The sequence below is a fragment of the Gigantopelta aegis genome, chromosome 8, assembly GCF_016097555.1.
Source record: "Gigantopelta aegis isolate Gae_Host chromosome 8, Gae_host_genome, whole genome shotgun sequence".
Taxonomy (NCBI): domain Eukaryota; kingdom Metazoa; phylum Mollusca; class Gastropoda; order Neomphalida; family Peltospiridae; genus Gigantopelta; species Gigantopelta aegis.
Window position 1 is genome coordinate 63,814,975 of NC_054706.1, and position 19,983 is coordinate 63,834,957.

At 36.3% G+C, this 19,983-nt stretch overlaps 2 protein-coding genes across 2 annotated transcripts in view; one reads left to right on the forward strand and one right to left on the reverse strand.

Annotated features, from left to right (window-relative positions):
* LOC121378908 overlaps positions 1 to 19,983 on the reverse strand; it is a 176,988-nt gene that overhangs the window by 20,740 nt on the left and 136,265 nt on the right. The gene's annotated exons all lie outside the window — the stretch shown is intronic.
* LOC121378909 (BTB/POZ domain-containing protein 17-like) overlaps positions 14,624 to 19,983 on the forward strand; it is a 47,649-nt gene continuing 42,289 nt past the window's right edge. The window contains exon 1 of the mRNA XM_041507291.1: positions 14,624 to 14,886. The gene's annotated coding sequence lies outside the window, so the exon portion shown is untranslated. The remainder of the gene's footprint in view (positions 14,887 to 19,983) is intronic.

A 19,983-nucleotide genomic window follows, 5' to 3' on the forward strand; every position in this document is an offset into this window, starting at 1 on the left:
CGAAAAAGATGTTAAAATTTGTTTAAAACCTGGTTTTTGAAGAAACAGAATAATACATTGTTTCCATTAGATACCATTTATCTGACAACTCGTTTTTTAAAAACGTATCAAACTCTTTTTCGCTCGTTAGATACATTTCAAAACAACTCGTTGTGAGATAAATGGTATCTAAGGGAGACTCATGTATTATTCTCTATGTAAGCATGAAAATAATATATCATATAATAATATACAAATTTTACTATGTTATACAATATACTCTCTTCTGATTGGATGACGTCACAAAAAAATCAAATGTTATTCTTCAATAAATCTAAAGAAATTACATGATGTCTAATGGGACATCGCTATGTAAAACAAGGTTGCGGAAAGGACATTAGAAACTGATAAATGTGTATTTTTAACTAAATAAATTGTGTTGTTTGTAATTATGAAAATTGTTTGTCATTGTGTGAATTTATTGATGTATAACAGTCACAAATTTAGTATAAAATTGCTTTGCTGCACTTCATGATACTATACAATTTGTGAGTGTTCTTCATCACTAAATTCACAAAACATGACAAACAATTCTTCAATAAACCGTCTTGTACAAAATGTCACTGTACTATTAAAACATACAGTATTTAGGGTATTTTAAAAAAAGAATCTTCAATCTTTGAACCTTTGATGTCTTTATAATGCTTTCATCTAGATTGCTCTTTTTGATGTCAAAGATTGGAAAGATATTAGTTATCTAAACAGCATCAGCTTACATCAAAAGGTTCTAAATGATCAAGCTGTTGGCCAGTTTTTCTTTCAGAAGACAGTTCTATTAAATCATGTTTGTTTTTTCTTCAGATTATAATCATTTTGAAAAAATAATCATTCATTCGTGTTTATTTCCAATTAAGGTTCAAGCAAGCTGTTATGGGCACACACCTCAGCTATCTGGGCTGTCTGTCCAGGGCCCAGATTTTTGAAGCGATCTTAGCAATACGATGTCGTAAAACCGTCATAGGCTATGGCATCTAACTCATGACAGTTTTACAATATCAAAGTACTAATATCTAGCCTTAGTAGTTAGTAGTTAGTAATTAATGAGAAAGAAGTCAGTGTAGTAGCCATATACCCAGTGGCGTAGCGTGGGTTGACAGCGCCCAGGGCAAGGCGCCTGGAACAAGGCAAGTATTGCACCCCCTAACCAGTGGACTGTTAGCACTACCCGAGTCCCTTCCACCAGTCCAGAATTTTGCACCTGGGGTGACCACCCCGGTGGTCCCACTCACGCTACGCCACTGCATATACCTACATGTACTAACTGAGCCATTAAAACTCGCTCTAGGTGCAAAATCAGTAACTACATGTACAAGCCTTACATGTGTAAGTACCGGCCTCGGTGGCGTCGTGGCAGGCCATCGGTCTACAGGCTGGTAGGTACTGGGTTCGGATCCCAGTCGAGGCATGGGATTTTTAATCCAGATACTGACTCCAAACCCTGAGTGAGTGCTCCGCAAGGCTCAATGGGTAGGTGTAAACCACTTGCACTGACCAGTGATCCATAACTGGTTCAACAAAGGCCATGGTTTGTGCTATCCTGCCTGTGGGAAGCGCAAATAAAAGATCCCTTGCTGCCTGTCGTAAAAAGAGTAGCCTATGTGGCGACAACGGGTTTCCTCTAAAAAAAAAAACAGTGTCAGAATGACCATATGTTTGACGTCCAATAGCCAATGATAAGATAAAAAATCAATGTGCTCTAGCGGCGTCGTTAAATAAAACAAACTTTACTTTACATGTGTAAGTCTGATGGCTTAACCACTATACCACGGAGACCAATGAAACAATATTTAGCCTTATACACACTGAACTATCTGTCCAGAACCTCAGCCCCTTCCCACATCCACCCATATGTGGACTTCCACTCTGAAATCTCCCCCCCCCCCCCCACCACACACACAATATCTGCTGACTTTCACCAGGACCCCCCCCCCCCCACACACACACACACACAATATCTACAAACTTCCACTCAGCTAAATGATGAAAACAATACCTTACTGTGTGCCAGTTTCCAATTACGGTTCAAGCACAATGTCCTGGGAATAAAGCTTAGCTGACTGAGCTGTCTAGGCCAAAAGTTAATGGGTTAGTAGTGTTATAGTGGAAACCCACGATCACCACTGTTCTTAATGTTGATTAATAGCGATGGAACTCACATCGTCAATATTATTGAGCAATGACAACTGGAATTGGTTAAAAAAAAATAAAAAAAGAAAGAGTTAAACATTAGTTTTGTTTAATGACACTACTAGAGCATATTGATTAATTAATCATCGGCTGTTGGATGTCAAACTTTTAGTCATTCTTACACGTAGTCTCAGAGAAAACCCACTACATTTTTCCTAATGCAGCAAGAAATCTTTTATATGCACTTTCACACACACAGGAAAGCACATACCACAGCCTTTGTCCAGTTGTGCATGGTGCACTGGTTAGAATGAGGAAAAAAACAACCAATCAGTTGAATGGATCCACCGAGGTGGTTCGATCCTGTGACACAAGTCCCTCAAGGGAGCAATCAACCGACTGAACTAAATCCAGCCCTCAAAATTGGTTATGTCCTAAGTCATGATTTTCAGATAATAAATTTTAAAACCCAAAAATTAACTGCCTTTGAAAAAGGACAACAATTCTGAAAAATTAAACATCTCACCTATTTTAGGGCACTGTGATGAACATCCATAGGTGCGCATGCAACTATAAGCTAAGTTTCATTGACTTAATTTATGGTTTGTGAGAAACAGATGAAAAATTTTAAAGCGAAAATTTAATGCAAAAATTGATACTGTTGCCTCAGGCACCAGACAAGAAATATCTATATATCTCACCTTTTCACTGTGTAAAAGTGAGTCAAAAATTGAGAAATAGTGAACTGCTGTAATTTAGACCATTACCAGTTCTGGAATTCAGCCCTTGATATGTCCTCCCCCCCCCCCCCCCCCCCCCCCCGTTTCAACAAAAAAAAAAGAAAAGAAGTGTTTTATTTAACTTATTTAACGCACTCAACACATTTTATTTACAGTTATATGGTGTCAGACATATGGTTAAGGACCACACAGATTTTGAGAGGAAACCCACTACATGGGCTACTCTTCCGATTGGCAGCAAGGGATCTTTTATTTGCGCTTCCCACAGGCAGGATAGCACAAACCATGGCTTTTGTTGAACCAGTTATGGATCACTGGTCGGTGCAAGTGGTTTACACCTACCCATTGAGCCTTGCGGAGCACTCACTCAGGGTTTGGAGTCGGTATCTGGATTAAAAATCCCATGCCTCGACTGGGATCCGAACCCAGTACCTACCAGCCTTAAGACCGATGGCCTGCCACGACGCCACCGAGGCCGGTCTGTTTCAACCAGTGCTCCATGACTGGTATATAAAAAGCTGAGTTATGTGCTGTCATATATGAAAAAATGCATTATAAAGATCCCTTGATGCTAACAAGGGGAGGGGAGGGGGGGGGGGATGTAGGAGCTTTTCTCTGAAGACCACGTTTAATATCCAAAGACTGATGATGAATAAATCAATGTGCTCTAGTGATGTTGTTAAACAAAAGAAACCTTAACATGCTTTCACAAGCAGGATAGCACATATCATTACCATTTACATATATTATGCTTAATCACTATGGCAAGAAGACTCGTGGAGAGACAATTTATACAGAGGAAATGTAATATAGACTTTCTCACAGACAGAAAAAATAACTTAGAACATAGAAACTGATGATAAATAAATCAATGTGCTCTAGTGGTGCTGTTAAACAAAATAAGGATAGCACAAACCACTGAAATATGCTATAACATGCTCAATTACTATGCCAACAAGGTCGGTATAGGAAAAGAAAGAAAGAAATGTTTTATTTAACGACGAACTCAACACATTGTATTTATGGTTATATGGGGTCAGACATATGGTTAAGGACCACACAGATATTGAGCGACGAAACCCGCTGTCGCCACTTCATGAGCTACTCTTTTCGATTAGCAGCAAGGGATCTTTTATATGCATCATCCCACAGACAGGGTAGTACATACCACTGCCTTTGATATAACAGTTGTGGTGCACTGGCTGGAATGAGAATTAGTCCTATGGGCTCACAAATGGGGATCAACCCCACACTGTAAGCACTGTACCACTAGGCTACGTCTCGCCCTGGGGAGACAATTTATCTAGAGAAATTTTAATACAGACTTTCTCATAGACAAAAAACCAATAACATAGACACAGTGGCCTTTGAAACACTGAGCAATGGTCAAAGCCAGAAGTATATTACGGAAATCATTTCCTTTTTATTTTCATTTTATTTCTCCAAGTTGACCCAGAACGACCTCCGATAATGATCACCAGAACAGTGAAACGTCAACTTGTTGTCTTTGAGGAGGAGTTTTAGCACACCACTTGATTGCCCTACTGGTAGCCAGTTACTGTAGCACAGTCTGGTCCACGGAGATTAATCTCGCTATTTGAAAGGAAAAGTTGGCATCATTAGAAGATGTGTTCAAGCTAAGATACAGATCAGACCAGAGACTGTGGGCTCAAGATGTAGACATGAAGGGGTAAACAGGCTCCAGTCTGCCTTCATATTAAATGCCTTCTGTTTTTATGTTCCACTTTGTGACTTTGTTCAACGACTTCAGCCACTTAGTTAATAAAATTTTGTCTGAAGACAAAAAAAAAAAAAAATTGTTTGTGAAAATATTTTATCACATGTCTACATTTTTTAAATAAAAATTGTGTTGTTTTGCAAAACCAACAAGTTCTGAAAAGTTGCTTTGTGGACAGAAAAGAAAAAAAAATTGTATGCAAAATTTTTAATCTTTTGACTACATTTTATGAAAAAAATATTATGTTTGCTGCTAAGCAGCCGAGACTGACAAAATATGGCCAGATGGTTGATGTACTGGGGTCTCAGTAAAGGATAAACATTTAGTATCTTCATAATTACAAACAAGCAAAAAACAAAAAAGGGACAAAAAAAACCCCCTGAAACACCACCTAAAAAAAGAAGAAAAAAAGAAGAAAAAAAAGAAGAGAAATATGTTCATAAGATTATTGTCTATCATAATTTTCTAAAACAAAAACAAACTAACTTTTTTTTAATGTTATAAAAATAAATTGAAATTAAATATTTATACAGTGAAGATGCTATTTCTACTTGCACCATGCTGTTCTCCCAAATCCTACAACTAGAATAAACTGGCCTGTCATAAAAAAAAAATATTTAAAGTTCAGACTCTACTTATCTGTGGTATGTGTATATACACCAGCCATGTGTATATGGGTGGGACTAAATTAAAGTGTTGAGTCTAGACTTTAAACTTTTATAAGGATGGGTGTGGAGCCATTTTATTTTAAACAGCAGCTGAAAATGAACTGAATTGGACTATAACAGAATCAAATAAAGGGAAAAAAAGGTATAATATTTGTTTAACGATGCTTCAGCACATTGGTGAGCGTTTTATCACTGGGCTACATTGTTTGATTGGAATCCAAGTTAGGATATTATTAAAACCTAACATAAATGATACACTTGACAAATATTTTTGGGATGTGTTTTGTCCATGAGAATAATTAAGTAATAATAGTTACGCTAGTGGGCCCATTGGGCTATTTCTCGCTCCAGCTAGTGCACCACGACTCATCTGTCTCTGATGGCCATATCCTATTTCTCGTCACAGCCAGTGCACCACGACTGGTGTATCAAAGGCCGTGCTATGTGCTATCCTGTCTATGGGATGGTGCATATAAAAGATCCCTTGCTGCTACTCGAAAAGAGTCTCCATGAAGTGGCGAAGGTGGGTTTCCTCCCTCAGTATATGTGTGGTTCTTAACCATATGTCCGATGCTATATAACCGTAAATGAAATGTGTTGAGTGTGTTGTTAAATAAACCTTTCCTTCCTTCCTTCCTTCCAATCAAACAAAGGGATTAATGAAAATAAACAAAATGAAGAACAAATGAATAAAGGAATGAAGGAACATTTAACGATCCTGTCGATTAATACGAACACTTTGATTGACTGACTGACTGCGCACTTAACAGTCTCGTTTATTCTGAAAATGGACATTTAACAGGATTACTAACTCGGCCACTGGTTTCGAGAGTACAATATCACTCAACAGTATTGATATTCAACTCTGGCTAATGGACAAAAAGACCATTACAGAATTCTCAATATATAGAGACATGCACAGAAAAGAGATACCCAGTGGTTTAGTGGTTAACACATAGAATATAAAGGCTGGTATAGGTACTAAGTTCATCTCCCCGTACCGGCTCCCACACACAGTAAGTTTGACAACTCAATCGGTAGGTGTAAGACCTCTACACCAACTTCTCTCTCACTAACCACTAACTTACTCATCTAGAGTATAGACAAATCAACATAGTTTGATGGAACCCGACTGACTTAAGGGTGGTAGGTTCCAGGTTCACATCCTGGTACCAGCTCTCATCCAAACTAAGTTTTAATGGCTCAGTAGGGGAGAAGGAAGGAAATGGTTTATTTAACGACGCACTCAACACATTTTATTTACGGTTATATGGCGTCGGACATATGGTTAAGGACCACACAGATATTGAGGGAGGAAACCCATTATCGCCACTTCATGGGCTACTCTTTTCAATTAGCAAGGGATCTTTTATATGCACTATCCCATAGACAGGATAGTACATACCATGGCTTTTGATGTACCAGTCGTAGTGCACTGGCTGAACAGTGGGAAGATGTCAGACCGATACACAAACTTCTCTCTCACTAACAACTAACCAGAAAACAGCGTGCCTAAATCTTAATTGGATATAATCATGAAAATCAAGCTGAAAATTAAAACAAACAAGGACATGACAGAATTCACAATATTTGGAACTTGTGTAAAACATATATAATGAAGCCATTCAAAACTGGACCCTCTGTAAAATGGAATTCCCTCATAACTGGACATTTTTCATGGCCTTTTTTCAAATATTAGTACAGAACATAACCTCTCTAAAGTGGACACCCCATAAAACTGGATGTTGTACTTGGTTCCATCAAATGTCTGGTTTAGGTTTCACTGTATATGTAGTTTGATGAGCCTGGCTGTTTGTAACTACAGGTACTCAACTATTGCAATTTTATGTGCCGTGGTTACTGCGGTTTGATATGTAACCTCACAATGGCCATCATATTAATCTCGGCAGACTTCATATTTTTGATTACTGCCAAATTGATTTGCCATAAAAATGACAGGAAATGGCATCCTGTGCAAATAACTCTGCTAAATGTTGATCATAATGAATCCATGCTTGAAAAGCAGAGTTGAGACAAAATCTTTATGGTACCGACGCCACGCCAAATACTGGGATCTTTATATTGGGAAAATAGCATTTAAGGATAAGAAATATTCTGAAACATAATACCCATCACAGATTCAAAATATTGATCACCATCGACAAAACGTGCCAGAAAGGAAGCAATGACAAATTTGTTTGCACAGAATGCTGAACCAGAAAATCATTGTGTTAATTTCATTTGTCACGGTTCATGTGTATATTTTACAGTTTACATTCCGAAATCAAAGCTAAGAGAAAATTAGTTGGGGTTTTTTCTTCCAACCCCACTTAAGTTTTTCAAAGTATATTTTTACAATTTAGGTTTTAAAAACTGGGGGGTCTTATACCACTTAAGATCTGCTGCCAATTGTTGGTTGCCAGTCTGAACAAATTCTTAATTTCCGGAGGCTGTTGCAATCTCTTGAATTTAATACCATGTCCGCACAAATCTGAGGCAGATTTATACAATTTGATTAGTTGAATTGGTGCCAGATTTTCTGGGTAATTGAAGTTGTAATCTGAATCATCTACTGTCAAAACCTGACTGAGATGGCGAGAAGATTCAATCTGCTCATGCCACTTCTTGCAGGGTTAATATAATAAAAGAGATGCTGTGTTTATCAACCTGGCTGTGACACCAATAAATGTGCATGATTCGTCATCAGGTTAAACCGACAATATGCATTTAATAGATGGATGACTGGCCTCAGTGCTGTAGTGGCTATAAGCCATCAGCCTCAAGACTGTTTAGAACTGGGTTCGAATCTTTGTACTAACTGCTACTCAGAATGAGTTTTAACAGCTTAATGGGGAGGTGTAAAACCATTACACCTAAACATTATACACCGACTTCTCTCTCACTAAGGGCGGGATGTAGCTCAGTCGTAAAGTGCTCGCCATATGCATGGTTGTCTAGGATTGATCCTCATTGGTGAGCACATTAGGCTATTTCTCATTCCATCCAGTGTTCCACAAGTGGTGTACCAAAGGTTGTGGTATGTACTATCCTGTCTGTGAGATGATGCATATAAAATATATCTTGCTGCAAACAGAAAAGAGTAACTCATTGAGTGGCAACAATGGGTTTCCTCTCTATCTCCTTGATATTCAACTGTATGTCTAATGCCATATAAACATAATAAAAACAAATTGTTAAGTGCATTGTTAAATAAAATCTCTCTCTCTTTTACTGTCTGTCTGTCTGTCTGTCTCTCTGTCTCTGTCTCTCTCGGGCAAGATATAGCTCAGTAGTACAGCGATTACTCGATGAGCGGTTGGTCTAGGATCGATCACCATCAGTGGGCCCATTGGGCTATTTCTCGTTCCAGCCACTGCACCATGACTGGTACATCAAAGGCTATGGTATGTGCTATCCTGTCTGTGGGATGGTGCATATAAAGATCCCTTGCTGCTAATCGAAAAGAGTAGCCCATGAAGTAGCGACATCAGGTGTCGTCTCTCATTATCTGTGGTCCTTAACCATATGTTTGACACCATATAACCATAAATAAAATATGTTGAGTGCATCATTAAATAAAACTTCTTCTTTTTTCTCTTTTTTTTTTTTTTTTTTTTTTTTTCTCTCTCTCTCTCTCTCTCTCCTCTTCAACAATTAACTATACTAACCACTGCCCTGAACAGAGCTTAGATTGCTCAAGCATGTGTCCAGGACAGCATGCTTGAACCATAATTGGATATAAGCATGAAGATATATTAACATGATTGAAATTGTACATGAACTGGCCTCACTGGCACAGTGCTAGAAACATTAGTCTTTAAGGCTGCGAGGTTCTGAATTCGTATCTCAGTTCCTCAGTGAGTGAACAAACTTCTGACAAACCGTTATTAATGTCTGACCTGGACTGACAACCCCAATGGACATTATTTCAAAATCTTGGGTAACCAGACATCGGTTAATGACTTTTGATTTTTACCTAGGTAACTGACTACTCAGTAACATGAATTATATTTGCATAACCAATGAATAACAGATTTTTCTAAAGTTCAATAGTAAATTTTTAACAATTGAAATGTTTAAAAAAAAATTAAAGTCTTGAAGCTTGCAACTTTAACATAACAGTTCACCATGTATCCACTGGGTGGTTTATGTAAATTTAAAGTTGCATAACTGATACGCATTCACATGAAATATTGCACTTAGCAGCCCAGATAGCCAAGGGCTGTGCCCATGATAATGCATTTTATCCTGCAACCACTGTTTCTATTGACAGATTATGAAAGAAAGAAAGAAATGTTTTATTTAATGATGCACTCAACACATTTTATTAACGGTTATATGGCGTCAGACATATGGTTAAGGACCACACAGATATTGAAGGAGGAAACCCACTGTCGCCACTTCATGGGCTACTCTTTTCGAATGGCAGCAAGGGATCTTTTATATGCACCATCCCACAGACAGGATAGCACATACCACAGCCTTTGATGTACCAGTCGTGGTGCACTGGCTGGAGCGAGAAATAGCCTAACGGGCCCACTGACGGGGATCGATCCCAAACCGACCGCATAATTTTTATGATCTGCAGGATAAAGATAATAACTAGTAAATGACATTGGATATCTGCTTTATTCTGTTCAGACTGAATGAGAAATTTCGCTCAGTAGAGCCTCGTGGAATTTCCCATTCTTACCTTCACAGGATAAAGTGGATATCCAATGTCATTAACTAGTTATTCTCTATTTAACCTAAATTATATGCAAGTAGGAGAATAAATTAAATTAAAATGAATGAACAGACAAATGATTTGTAGACATTTCTCCCTCTAATTTTACAAGATTGTATCTTTTTATTGCCTTGCAGGTTAATGATAAGCAGAAAATATTTTCTGAAAAATTACTTTTTGATAATTTCTAGTCAGCCTTCGTGATAACACTGCCATTAATTAATTACGGTAGTTTTTTCAGTGTAAAATACTGCACCAACTACATAAATAAATAAAGGGAATACCATCATATATATCATGCTTATATCTATACATGTACATATCATGGGGTGAATATGACATTGTAAGATAAGATAAACTTTACTGCATATATATATTCTACTAAAAACTGAAAGAAGGAAGGAAATGTTTTATTTAACGACACACTCAACACATTTTATTTACGGTTATATGGTGTCAGACATATAGTTATGGACCACACAGATATTGAGAGAGGAATCCTGCTGTCGCCACTTCATGGGCTACTTTTTTCGATTAGCAGCAAGGGATCTTTATATGCACCATCCCACAGATAGGGTAGTACATACCATGGCCTTTGATATACCAGTCGTGGTGCACTGGCTGGAACGAGAAATAGCCCAATGGGCCCACCGACAGGGATCGAGCGAGCGAGCGCTTTACCACTGGTCTAAGTCCCGCCCATACTAAAAATAGAATGTAAAAACAAAAACATTTACAGTATATGTAACTAATGATTAGATGATGATTCATGCAGTTTAATGGGGGTGCACTGCAACTTAATGTAGTAAATGTATGGGTATTTACAATATAATTTTAAACATTTTTGATATATACCAGCTACATTTTTCCATTAGTAACACAGGATCTTTTATATGCACCATCCCACAGACAGGATAGCACATACCACAGCCTTTGATATACAAGTTGTGGTGCACTGGCTAGAATGAGAAAACAGCCAAATGAGCCCACGGATGAGGACTGATCCCAAACTGACCGCACATCAAGCAAGCATACAATTACAAATTTTTAATACTGCAAACTGTGGAAAAAAAGCATTTGTATAAATTTCACAATGTGCGATCAATGTTCATGCCTACCACACCAGCAAAGTTTGTGACGTGCATATGATGATATGATAAAGCTTTAAAAAAAATGTAAAATCATGACTTCCAAAGAAGTCTACGTGTGTGACATGTGTGACATGTGTGTTTATAATAAAACACATACAGCCAGCAGCACTGAATGGGAATTAAACAACCTATTTGTCTGTGATATACAGGACACACTGACACAGGGCCAGAAAATCCGATTAGGGGGGTAGGGGGTGGGTGGGCCAATGACTACAAATTTCTCAAAGGGATTCCTCAAATTTTTCAATGTAAAAAAATGAAAAAATAAAATAAAAATATAACTGTTGCAAAATTTAGGGGGCCCCGATCCCCTGGAACCACCCCTTAGATCCACCACTGATAACAGTCCTAGTTTCACACAAAATTGTAGTACTTAGTTTTAAAGATACCCCATACATATTTCAAGCAGTGGTACTAGATGAAATAAAATTAGATACATTTATTGCCCAGATAAAAACTTTTGGGACGGGAGACAACATATTTGCATTTATCACCAATGACAGGACTGACAGTAATAAGTGCTCTATCAAAAGTTGGGTTTTTCTTTTACCCAGCCAGATGTTATTGGGTTTGTTATTATCTACAAGTCACACTGTGTGAATGCACCGTATGATACTAGAGTTGAAATTGTCACACTGTGTGAATGCACCATATGTAACTAGAGTTGAAATTGTCACACTGTGTGAATGCACCGTATGCAACTACTAGAGTTGAAATTGTCACACTGTGCGAATGCACCATATGTAACTAGAGTTGAAATTGTCACAGTGTGAATGCACCGTATGCAACTACTAGAGTTGAAATTGTCACACTGTGCGAATGCACCGTATGCAACTAGAGTTGAAATTGTCACTGTGTGAATACACCGTATGCAACTAGAGTTGAAATTGTCACACTGTGTGAATGCACTGTATGCAACTGGAGTTGAAATTGTCACACTGTGTGAATGCACTGTATGCAACTGGAGTTGAAATTGTCACACTGTGTGAATGCACTGTATGCAACTAGAGTTGAAACTGTCACTGTGTGAATACACTGTATGCAACTAGTTGAAATTGTCACTGTGAATGCACCGTATGCAACTAGAGTTGAAACTGTCACTGTGTGAATACACCGTATGCAACTAGAGTTAAAATTATCACACTGTGTGAATGCACCGTATGCAACTAGAGTTGAAACTGTCACTGTGTGAATGCACTGTATGCAACTAGAGTTGAAACTGTCACTGTGTGAATGCACTGTATGCAACTAGAGCTGAAACTGTCAATGTGTGAATGCACTGTATGCAACTAGAGTTGAAACTGTCACTGTGTGAATGCACTGTATGCAACTAGAGTTGAAACTGTCACTGTGTGAATGCACTGTATGCAACTAGTTGAAATTGTCACTGTGTGAATGCACCTTATGCAACTAGTTGAAATTCAGTCTATTTTAACACAGCAATCTGTCATTGGATTTTCCCCAAATCTGTGCACCATGAACTTTGACCCAGTCAGATACCAACAACAAGTCACACTGTGTGAATGCACCTTATGCAGAGTTAAAATTGACACACTGTGTGAATGCACCTTATGCAACTGCAGTTAAAATTCACTGTCTATTTTCACACAGCCATCTATCACTAGATCTTTCCCAAATCTAACAGTTTGTGTTGTGTGCATTCTTACATGACTTGTTATGTCACAGCAATTTGCTATGTTTAATTTACCAGTTAACACAACACTGTGAACTGGTCTCCTGGGAGAATTAGTGAGACTTTGTCCATTGTTTAAAAACTGAAAGAAATTTAAGCATGAAATTATTCACGTCCACCATTGTTTGACAACCATAGCTATTTATCAATTTCAGAACAGATCAATACAAGTTAAAATCACTTACAACCATGTTTATTTTACTTTCTGTTAATTATTTCTCTTATTTGTTTTTAATTTTGTGTTGTGCACATGTGGGATATAGGACAAACGTCCATTAGATAATAGACCAAAGGACAAAAGCCAACCAATTTGTTTTAGAAAGTAAAATTTATAAAAAATTATTTAATATAATTTAAGTTGTGGAGCACTAGCTGGAATTAGAAATAGCTTAATGCATGAGTCCACCAACAGGGATCGATCCTAGACTGACTGCGCCTCAGGCAAGCACTTTACTACTAGGCTGCATCTCGCCTCCAAAATAAATATAGGAGTTATATTTTAAGCTTTTTGTTTGATAGTGAACATTTTCCAAAAGGGATAGGATTTTGTTTTGTATATTGTCCGAACATGGCTTTTATCCAGTGGAAACGGTTGACAACATGTATGCAAACAAATTATGCAAACAGTTATTACCCTAAATATAAATTTATTAATACTGCAGCTGTATTTTAACTTTTGCATTAATAATATATGTTACATTCCTAAAATACGAAATGTACTGAAGATATATTTTTGCAGATCAACAGAAAAACCCCCACTCCAACTGCTATGATGAACAATGAAAAAAAAAATGCTACCCCCCCCCCCCCCCCCCAAAACAAACATTGAGAAAATCTGGAAACATTAATTCAAAGACTTAAAGGGACATTCCTGAGTTTGCTGCAATTTTAAAGATGTTATCGACTAACAGAGACCTTTTGACAACTGTCATTACATATCAAATATATTTTTTCTGCATAAAATATTAGTGGCTGTATATTAAACGTGTTTCTGATCGTTCTAATATTTGTAGTAGGTTAAATTTCATTTTATTTCCTAAAAATGATTTTTTTCATACATACAAAATTATTTGAAGACAAAATCCAGTTTGGGCTATAATTCTTACAATTATTAAGATGACCAGAAACACACTGAGTATACAGACACTGATATTCTAAACAAGAAAATATATTTAATATATAAGTTTAATCGTAGAAATATTTTATTAGTCGGAAACATCTTACAATGCAGCAAACTCGGGAATGGCCCTTTAAGTGTAGCATCTGCTGCTGATCAAATCATATTTCTATCACTTCTTTGTCCACTAATGTTGCATGAAGTATAGACTCCACACAAAAGCTGCTACCACGCACCACGAGATAACCAAACATTAATGATCTACCCTACTAGTCTATACAGTGCATGATTCAGCACTCCGAAACCAAATTCAACATCAGCAACCAGGCAGGTGTGACAAAAAGACTAATCAAGCAAAAACATGGCTTATGATATATGGAGAGAGAGAGAGAGAGAGAGAGAGAGACTGAGAAAGAAAAAAACCCCCAAAAATACCTTTCACACAATACAACAACAGCAAGGCAGATCGAGCCGCAGTCTATAGCATTATTAACAGGCAAATAAATTCTTTTCCCCGCAAACAATAGCCAAAAGGCTTCAATTATTTATTTCCCTGACTTGTTGACTCTGCCACATTAATATGGCTGTGAAAAATGTATGGCCCAGTCATGCAGGCTTGCCAATTGAACCACGGCTGGCCGGAGGAGTGATGACAGGCGTAAAGTCTTTAATTGATGGGGCCGTGGCAACTGTGTGGCAGATACACGTCTAACACGGTGCAGGAGACAGTGTGCGGGTCTGATGTATGACCAGGTGAAAGGCCCACTACTATACCTGAGCTGATGTACCTGTCATGAGGATTTTACCTGCCAAGTTGTTTTGATGACTCTGGGGAACACACAAATTGTCTTGTATATGTATGTGACTGTCGACGTATGTACATAATGGTAAGTTTTAAATATGGGACAAATGTGTCATACTTTTTTTTTGTTTTTTTTTTTTTTTTTTTGTTTTTTTTTTTTTTTTTTTTTTTTTTTTTTTATTTTTTATTTATTTTTTTTTGGGGGGGGGTGTGTGTGTAAATATTTATTACTGATAGATTCCCTGTTTACAGATATATACCTCAACATACTCCCAGGGAAGAGTGGAAGAGATTATGGATATTAAGGATTGTCAAGATTGTATTTATAAACATTTTAATTCGGAGTTTAAAATTGTAACATATGAATTATATGATAAGTGAATGTTCAAATCAGACTGTTTTCATAAGACCAAGACCAAATTGTTTAACATGCACATTCAGAGCAAGCTGTTGTAGCACACGGCTGTCCTGGGTACAAGTACCGGCCTCGACCGGTTCCTCCATCCAGGACAGAAAAGGGTTGGGGTGGGTGAAGGAGGGACCACCTGCACTGGCAGGTGCAAGGGAGCATCAGCAGTCCAACCGTTGTTGGTAACAGGCGGAGGGTGGTATGGTGCTATGTAATTTGGAATGTCCCGTAGGATTAAGCCAAAGGGAAATGGTGCGCATTTTGATGAAGGAAGTTTGGCGCAATTTTGATGGTCGCTTCTAAAAATAAAAGGTAGGGACCATGTTGTACTTTTAGTGACAAACTGAATCTATAAATATACTCACAGAAAAAAGTTCCTGTGTACCAAATAAAATTATCTCAAACCAACTGCAACTACAAATATTTAATTTCTTGTATATTCTTGTATTATATAGTTGTAGTCGCTGTTATTGTCATTATTGTATGTTAATAGGAGAGGGCCTTGTAAGTTGGATAACTTGTGCTCAATCCATTTGGACATAATATATGCAATAAAATTTTCAATCAAACTACAAATGTAAATGTTTGAAATTTTATAAACATGATCACATCTACATTTATGAATCACCAAAAATAATCTTTTTACTTTTAAACATAAACCTTATGCAATACATATAAATTAACTTTTTCCCATGAGTATACATTTTCAGACTACATTTCGTTGGTCCACTTAATAACAGAAATGCTGAGTGTGACCATACATTTAAAAGTGCTGGTGAGATCATTCAGAAAAATGAAACAACAGAGTAAAGAACGCTAGACTAAAAATATAATTTTAAAACTATTATGACAGTTTTAATATGGAAATGCACACATTTAAAACAGGATATGCTATACAACTTCTGTCGTAAAAGACCAAATGAGGAAGTCATAAATCTATGTATTTGCATCACATTTTATGCAAGTTCGCTATAACACAGTATTATATTTTATTACCCGTGTGGTTTCAAAATATGTCGGTTCATATCAAAGTGATATGTCCCACCATGGGTATTCATGCCATCACGCTTTATCATCAGATTTGAAAGAAAGGAAAATGAAAGGAATGTTTGTTTAATGACACCTCAGCACATTTTAATCTACAACTATTTCAATGTCTAACATTAACATAAGAGTAATTTTAAAATTTGGTCCATAGAAAAAGAAAACTCCCTGCTGTAACATAGGCTACTCCTACTGATAAAGCAGAAAGGGATCTTTTATGCTAGGCTCAGACTACCAACTGCCAGCACAAAGTTGGCCAAGTTTCTGCTGTCACGACTTCTACGACTGTCAAGTTGCTAGTCTAAGTGTTCTTACAACTTGATTCTTGTCGTATAACCCGAAAGTTGTTAATCTGACCGCACCCATCCTAAGTCGGGAGTTGGAAAAATTACAACGCAACTGTCGAGTTTGCCAACTTTGTGCTGGCAGTTGGTAGTCTGAACATAGCATTATATACACATTCCAATAGACAGAATAGTACATACCATGGCCTTTGATTTATGAGGTACTGGTTGGAATGGGAATAAACCCAAGTCCATTGAGGGCAATCGATCATGAAACCCAACACACTTTAAGAAAGTGCTCTACCACTGAGCTACATCAAGCATGTCATCAGATTTGAATGTTCACAGCATTTGACAAAAATTACCAATCTACAGAGTGAGCAATCATGTGCTCACACTAAAAATGATGTTCATATAACTTTCAAGTTATTATACTCATGCTGTCATTTCAACTGATTTAAATAAAATTTATTTTATGGATGTTTAGAGATGATGGGATTAATTAGGTGTAAATAGATAATTTTTTATGCACAGTGGATGTTCAATTCACAAAATCATTCATACATGATTACAATCTGAACTGTGAGTAAAAAACTAAAACAATAATAATAACAATAAAAAAAAAAATATATATATTAAAAATTAATAAATAAAATAAAGTAATTAAAAAAATTCAGAAATAATAAAATAAAATAAAATAATAACAATAAAAAAAAATATATATATATTAAAAATTAATAAATAAAATAAAGTAATTAAAAAAATTCAGAAATAATAAAATAAAAAATTTTAAATTAAAAAAACAATTAATTAAAAAATAAAAATAAAGGAATAAAGCTTACTTTAACTTAAAGCTATATTTATATGACACAGGTCCATAACTTTCAACTTTTGAAACCAAGATTCTGGGGGAACAGCCCTATCCATTAAAAAAATTAAATTTTGTAGGATGCCCAAATATTGCAACATGTTTAGAGGATGTCAGTGCCGTTGTCAAGAGTGACAGATTTCAGTTCTAGATGTCGCCATGCAGATTCACCAAATAGAAATTCTGGTGAAAACGCCAAACATGTTTCATGATGAAAGTGTTTTCTATTTATCTTCCTTACTTTGGAGAAATTAAATTCTGCCCATGTCAATATGAAATGCAAGCACTTCTTAATAAAATGTGGGGGTTTTTATTCAGATTTTTTTTTAGACTGCATGTTAAGATTAAAATATGACAATGATAAAATTGATTTCAACTGAATTGTACCCAAAAAGCAAAGAAAGATTGCAAAATGATATTGAATTAAGTTTGTTCTTCATTTTGTCATCCGTTAACAAGCCAAAATAATATTTTTCCATAGTTTACAATATAACAAAAAATAAAGAAGCAAGCATTCTGAGAGTACCGATAAAGCAATATAATACACATGTCCCCTACTGGGCCTAACACATTTTCTTATCACCTAAATTCAAGAGACATAAAATCTATCCTTAAAAAAACCAAAAAACTATTTCTACTTATAAATGAAAAGATTTCTAATATATACTGAGAGGCATAAATAATGCAATGGGTATTTCACTGATATTTTCTTATAGAAATATTATGTCATCTATATGAGGCATGCAGACAAATGACATACTGGTAACAACTGTAACTGAAAGAAGATATTGTTCAAATCGGGATTAAAAAAAAAAAAAAGTGGTTTTAAACAAAACACACAACTGGGTTTTTTGACAATAAAACAGCAATGTTTTTTTAACATTACTTACCATGGCATATTAAAAAAAAAGACAGAAAACACAAAAAATGGTTCCTTTTATAGGGAGACAAGAGCAAGCAATGCACATGCAAAACGATTTTCATATGCAATGCTGTATTGTTGTAATAAACACACCAGTTATGCTTTTGGCAGAAAACTCGTTTTACTCAATTGTTTTCCGATTTGTACAAAATCCTCTTTCACTTACAGTTATTTGTCCACATACTTAATATATGTGATTTGACATTTCTATAAGAGATTATTCAGTGAAATACACATTGTGTTATTTATGCCTCTCAGTATATTATATCTTTAACTTGGTACAGCCGGACGTAGTCCAATGTGGTACAGCGCATGTCTGATGTGCGGTCAGTCTAGGCTCAATCCCCATCATTGGGCCCATTGGACTATTTCTTGTTCCAATCTGTGTCCCACGACTGGTATATATCAGACTGTGGTATGTGCTATCTTGTCTGTGGAATGATGCATATGAAAGTTTCCTTGCTACAAATGAAAAAATGTAGCAGATTTCCTCTCTAAGACTATGTCAGAAGTACCAAATGTTTGAACCCCAATAACCAACGACCAATTTGCTCTAGTTGTGTCGTTAAAAACAAAAAAGAAGGTACAGCCCTATAAACACAATAGCTATAATTTTATTAACTGTATTAACAACCACTGTAACAACAAATCTGCCAATGTTAATAACATGGCCAATTACATTGTTTGTCAATATTAACACGACCAGTTCCCTGCTTTCTCAATCAGAATTATTCTGCTATTGCCGTATTACCTTAAGGCACTAATGAAATGTCAGTACTAGACATATTTCCAGCACACACCTATAATCAGAAATTCTACAATTAGATGGGGAAACATGCTTGAGGGTTGAACATGACACTTGAGTGCAGAAAATCAGTGAAAACAGCCTTTAGCACTATAAATCGTGATTTCTCCAACAGCTAACTGTGACACCAGGTAACCTGCCTCTAACTATGTCAATACTAATGGGCTTGGTGTATACACATTAAATGAAATCTTAATGTCTCCATGGTAATTATATTTCACAGTAAATTAAGGTTACCAGTAATAATCAATAGTCGTGAAAGGCACGAAAGTATCTCAAAATCATAATTTATCACACCCATTAAAGCAAAACGGATTGAAATTATTTATTATAACGGATGTTTTAATACTGGTTCTATATATCTTGACCTTTTTACATAGATTATTTAAACTACAAAAATGTTATATGAAAATGAATGGGCCTGTGACAGCCTTGACTAAAATATATCTTTTAATGCAGGCTGCACTAACGAATTTGGCTCGGCTGCACCATATCCAGAAAATTATGTTAAAATTGCCTTAATAAAACCCAGCATACAATTAATGTATGATTATTTTACTTAATTATTTCTAAAGAAGAAAATTTAAAAACAAACTCCGATGATATTCATACGTGGCTAGACAGGACTTTTCATGGGCTGATGTATATTTAGAATTTGTGCCTGCACTCTCTCCAGGTTTTACAACCCCTTAAATCATTCTATGACAGCTGTTTGTGCACTTTGATGACTCAATATATCATACATAGTCAATTTTTTTTAGATCGATACCTTTGTTAAAGCAGCCATCTAAAATCATCCAACAGAGGACAAATTTGACCTGTTTTAAGCAGCCACCTGTCTTAAGCAGCC